Raw genomic sequence first — 5,932 nt, 5'->3', positions numbered from 1 at the left:
CAGTGAGCATGAGCTGGTCAGCATGAGCTGGTCAGTGGGACCTTGTGGTAAAGCCCACAAGCTCATACTGCTCCACTTCCCTGTCTCCAGCTCTGCAAGAACCATTTTTTCCCCTCCTGCTGGATGGGTCAGGGCTCTAGAACTGGCACCTGAGGGTTGGGATTCTCACGGCTTCACCTGGTGCCCACAAGTCTGGCACTTGCCACTGTGCTTGAAGGAAGCAGGGCTGGGCAGGTGGGAGCCCAGCACCTCTCCTCCTCTGGGCACCTAGAGCAGAGGCGGCTGGTGCTGACAGCTCCAAGGGAAGGCTTAAAAGCCACAGAGGCCAGGGCAAGAGGAGGAGAGGACCATGATTATGTGTGGCCAGCAGACAGCCACAGGGCCAGCCTGCTCCCTGCTGTGCTGAACCCCACTGAAGGCCACCCACAGACCGGCATGCAGGGTGGCTGCTGATGTTTCTCAGGTCATCTACTGAGGGGGCTGAGACACTCTAGGCACAAGAAATTAAGTTCCCAGCGACAAGTGAGACTTAATTGTATGGAGCCAGGTGCAGGGCTTTGGCAGGGAGGCTCGGTCATGGGGGATTGAGGTGCAGTGGATGGACCGGTGTCTAGGCACAGAGATTTAGTCTCCCTGAGGAGGAGGAGGAATCCTGCTGACAGGCAGTGGCTGTGCAGAAAAAGAGGAGGGTTCCTGGGACTTTTTGCCTCTCTTTGCCTGCCTGCTCACTCGTGCCTGCACACTGGGATAATCACTCTTGTGGTGAATGGTGAAGATGTTTCCTAACAAGCCCAGGTAGCTCAGTTGGTAGAGCATCAGGCTCTTAATCTGAGGGTCCAGGGTTCAAGCCCCTGTCTGGGTGCTCAGCTTTTTAAGTTGCCTTGTGTGCCAGGAGCCAAACCCTGTTCACAGCCACACAGGGATTCCCAGAAGCTGTGGCCATTTCCTGGAAAGGTTCCTTTCCTCAGCAATCAGGAGAGAGGCCACATCCCCAGGAGCAGGCCTAGAACACGCAGTCTCTGGCTCCCAGGAAGCGCTGTGGGGCCAGGTGCTGAGAAAGCCCAGAGGGGGAGCAGCAGAGGTGGGGGGAAGGGAGAGAGAGAAGCAATGAAGACAGAGCACAAGTGTACAGGGGGCATCTGGTCTGGCTATTGTGGGGAACTTCCCTGGTTTATACACGACCCTGGTGGAATTGGCTGTAGAAAGGATCTGAGTCCCCACCCCCTTACCCAGAGGCTGCCTGACCTCGAGGACTGTTAGGATACAGAGATTCAGGCCTGTCTGCAGAGGCCTGTACTTTAAGAATTTAGGTGTATTTTTATCACTTAGCTAGTTATAAAGATATAAAAGAGAGAATAAAAAATCACTGTCTGTCTGTGTAATGGCCTTCTCTTACTGTGACAGTCTGAGGCCTGGTTCTTCGGCTAAGCAGCAAAGGCAGCCATAAGCTGGGAAGTGTATGGTCACATCCTCACATTCCCAACTAGTCACATTGAAATAAGGTGCTACTGGGCTGTTAGGAATACAATCCTGCCCTGATATTCCATCACCTCCAGAGAAAGGGAAACTTAGTTTGGTAGCATCCTGTCTGGCAAGAACTCACTTATCAATAGACACAGCTGGAAAACCCTTATGTCTGTATAGATGTAGTTGTGAAATCCTCCCTTCTGTATTGTTTTGTATGTTTATTTGCATGGTCTCTGTCTGGGTCTGTGATTGTTTCTGTCTGCTGTATAATTAATTTTGTTGGGTGTAACCAGTGAAGGAGGTGGAATATAACCATGTTACAGTATATCAGGACTGGTTAGTCTAGAGAAGGAGTGAGGGTACCAGGTGGCGCGGTGGTCGGGGCCGCGTGGTGAGTGCCCCCCTGAAGCGCTGGCCGCCCCCCTTCTCTCTCCCCCCGCTCCCTCCCCTTCCCCCCCACTAGACCGGGCGGGGACTCTGCAGCACAGGGAGTCTACTGGCTCCGCCGCCTGTAGGGTTTTTTGTTTTGTTTTTCCCCTGCTTTGCCGGCCGCGCTGTTCTTCCCCCATCCCCTGCTTTGCTGCTCCAGCCCCACCATTTTTGTGTTGTCCCCCGCCACTTTGCCACTCCAGCCACGTTGTGTCCCCCCCGCTTTGCTGCTTCAGCCGCACCGTATCCCCCCCACACCCCCCCCGCTTTGCCGCTCCACCCGTGCCGCTTTTTCCCCTGTTTTGTTGCTCCGTGGCCCCACCCCATTTTTTTGCTTGGGGTGGCAAAAAAGCCAGAGCCGGCCCTGCCCACACCTGACTCCTGCCATTGTTACAGGGGCCTGACAAGCTTTACTTGTGTTTGGATTCTGCAAAGCAGAGGAGCAGGTGAGGTTTTCCTTGCAAGTTGTGTGTGAGTGAATCTTTGGCCAGGTCTGCACTACAAAGTTGTTTAAGCAGAATTATATTGCTCAGGTGTGTGAAAAACACACAACACTCCCTCGGTCGGCAGCTTGTGGCTGGTGTACACACTGCAATGCCATGTCTGGCGACAAAACTGCCCTGTTTTGGTGACAAAATAAAACAACTTCGATGAGAGGTCTAGAGCTTTTTGCAGCAAACTTAAAGTGACAGAGTAGACGCTGCTGTTCATTATATCACCATCCAGTATCCCACAATGCCCGCCGTGAACTCGCCTGCCCTGCATTCCTGCTACAGAGCCATGGGCCCCTCCCCTTTCATCGCTCTGGGAAGTTCTCACAGTTGAGCCTGCTGCTCTGCTCCGGCAGCCAGGAGCAAATCACTGCCGTGGATGCTGCTCTCTCCCGCCCTGCGAACACAGAGCAGGGTGGTGGGAACTTCCTTACAAAGCGGGGAGGGGCACCGGCATCTGAAAGTGACACCCCCATGACACCCCTTCCCTCAAGGAGGCTCTTACCGTCTAAATAGGGACGTCTGTTTTCTAGTAAAATCACTGAAAGGGAAGGAGAAAACTCGAAAGAGGTTCCTCCTGGCGCTCACGTCCATGAACCCGAATACTCTCTCAGTCCTCAGAGAGAGACCTGGAGAAGGAGACTTGCTGAAGCAAAGCCACAGGGGTCTCTGAGGTTTCCCTGGCCCCTCGCCCCTGTCCTGCCTGGCTGATGTCAGCATCTCTCTGTGAGGTCACCACCTCCCCACCACCTTTGACCAATAGTCTGAGGTCCTGCAAAAGGCGTTTGTGATGTCACTGCCACACCCCTCCCTTGCTGTGCTAATGTCCTGCCCCTGGCCAGGCACTTTGGAGGTTTGAGCTACTCCCTGTGGATCACCCCACTCAAGGAGCATTCGTTCTAGGCAGCAAGCCGGCCAGACAGGAAAACATCAGACGCTGCTGCTCCCAATGCTACACTCAGTTTTTCAGAAATTAGTTGACTTTATGGCCAGAAGAGACCATTAGAGCATCTAATCTGACCCCCTGCATATCACAGGCTTCCTGTATGACACAAGAGCTACTTTTGGGAGCAAACACATCCCAGAAAGGCATCTAGTCTTCATTAAATGACATCAAGAGATGGAGAATCCACCACTTTCCTTGGTAGCTTGTTCCTGTGGTGAATCATCCTCGCTGTTGAATATTTGTGCCTTAGTTGTAATATGAATTTGTCTCTTTTCACCTTCCAGCCATTGGGTCTTGTTATGCCTTTCTCTGCGAGATTAAAGAGCCCTTTCATACCCAATCTTTTCTCTTCATTAAGGCACTTCAACACTTCAATGAAGTCACTTTTCATTCATGAAGGACCCCCCGCCGCCGAATTGCCGCCGAAGACCCAGAGTGGAAGAATCTCCGGAGGCCCGGACCCCACGAGAGTTTTCCAGAGCTCCCGGAGTTAGTGAAGGACCCCGCCCAGGAGCCCCAAAAATTCTTGTGGGGCCCCTGCGAGGACCAGGCAAATTGCCCCACTTACTCCACCATCTGGGCGGTTCTGATGGGACCTGGAGCTACTGTTATTTCAGGACTCCTGTGAGACCCTCAGCTGGTTGGTTTGCACTCTGCTCTTGGGACTCTCTCTCCTCCTCCCTCTCTGCTGCTCTCCTCCCCTAGACATTGAACCCAGCCCTTGCTGCTGCCAACACCAACTGGCAGAAGGGCCTATAAGTCCCCTGCCTGAGGGGAGGCCAATGCATGTGGTCGGCCATAAGTAATATGATATTTTCTGTCTTATTCTCTATCCCTTTCTTAATGATTCCCAAAATTCTCTTTGCTTTTTTGCCCGTCGTTGCACACTGAGTGGATGTTTTCAGAGAACTATCCACAGTGACTCCAAAATCCCTCACTTGAGTGGCAACAACTATTTTTGGCCTCATCATTTTATATGTATAGTTGGGATTATGTTTTCCAATGTGCATCACTTTGCATTTATCAACAAATCTGTCATTTTGTTGCCCTTTCACCCAGTTTTGTGAGCTCTTTTAGTAACTCTTCGCAGGCTGCTTTGGACTTAACTTTCCTGAGTAGTTTTGGATCATCTGCAAATTTAGCCACCTCGCTGTTTACCCCTTTTTCCAGATCATTTATGAATATGTTGAATAGTACTTGTCCCAGACCCCCTGAGGGGCACCACTTTTGACCTCTCTGCATTTTGAAAACTGACCATTTATTCCTACCTTGTAACCAGTTATTTACCCATGAGAGGACCTTCCCTCTCATCCCATGAGAGTGTAATAGAGCAGAATAGGGCTTCCTTGGGTGTGGGCGTGAATTGACAATATATCAGGGGGTTGTGCACATTTATTGTCCTGGTGAAAAAGTGTGTCTGATACTCAGTCTTTGCTGCTCCTGCCAGCTGTGACTGCTGAGGACATTTTCCTTCTCTGCTCCAGGGTCTCTCTTCTGCCAGATTCTCAGCAAGTCAGGCCCCCTGCAGACTATGGCAGAGCAGTTTGGTAATAGGCTGCAGGACTCACCACGTAAGAATGTAGCTGCTGTAGCACCTTGACTGTCCATGGGCCAAATCCTGCAGCCCTGGATAACCTCCCACTGATGGTGATGGGAATTGAGCCTTTGTAACTAGCTGCTGGTACCTGAGGTCTCAGTTACGGATTAAACTGGTGGCAAACACAGCTTCAGCCAAAGAAGTGAAGGTTGTAAGTGAAAGAGCAAAACTGGCCATCCGGGGAGCTGCTGCAGTCCTGTCACCACAGCTGGAAGGGAGAAGAGGAAAAACTCCCTAAAGTGCTGGGAGCAGCCCTGAGAAAAGGAAGTTTGTCAGTGAGATCAGTCGCAATAACTATGAAATGATGGAGTGCTTTCTCCTGTGTGCTGACATGGCTGAATTGTGTTACTTTACTGTGAGAATAAGCTTTAAAATATCCTGCTCTAATTTCAGGATGGGTCTGTAACCATAACTGGACTCTGTGGGAAGTGGCCTCTCGATCGTGCTCTTTGGGCAGAGCTGGCTGAAGAGCCTTCCTACCACCAGGAGATCCTGGCTTGGCCTGACAGTTCTTCCTTGCTGAACCTAGTTTGTCTGTCAGGCACCTTTCTTTTATTTCTTCTAATGAAAAGAAAAGACCTCACTGCACAATCCTTGTAAGTGCTTGTTCAAGACACAGAGACCCTTCCTTGCTAAGTCTTGGAAAGTGTTAAGTGGTAAATCTGGAGCTGATGGAAAGGTTACCATGACTCAGAGTTGAGCTGAAGCTGCTGTGACTGAAACACAGAGCACTAATCAGTATCTGATCACAGCAGCTGCTGGGAGAAGCACATGTTAGAAGCCCTCTGTCAGCTCAGCTGTGGCTTTCTGTGCACTGAGCCAGCCTGCTCAAGGTCTGCAAGTCTTGAGGGAAATGGGGAACATTTTTACTTTGGAATTTGAAGGTGTAGTCTTGGACCATCAAGTGGAGTGGTTGCTGGAGAAGGCACCATGGCTTAGTAGGCTAAAGCTCCTGTCTAGTAAACAGGAGATCCTGGGTTCAACTCCTAGTAGTGCCTTGTT

General features: G+C 51.1%; 1 non-coding gene across 1 annotated transcript; it reads left to right on the top strand.

The window, feature by feature from the left end:
• The first annotated feature begins 789 nt into the window (after nucleotides 1-789).
• Nucleotides 790-862, top strand: TRNAK-CUU. Its single transcript has one exon. It is a non-coding gene; the product is annotated as a tRNA-Lys (tRNA).
• Nucleotides 863-5,932: the final 5,070 nt, after the last annotated feature.

This window comes from Mauremys reevesii, linkage group 23 (assembly GCF_016161935.1).
Source record: "Mauremys reevesii isolate NIE-2019 linkage group 23, ASM1616193v1, whole genome shotgun sequence".
Lineage (NCBI taxonomy): Eukaryota > Metazoa > Chordata > Testudines > Geoemydidae > Mauremys > Mauremys reevesii.
This window is presented reverse-complemented; position numbering and strand designations above follow the sequence as displayed.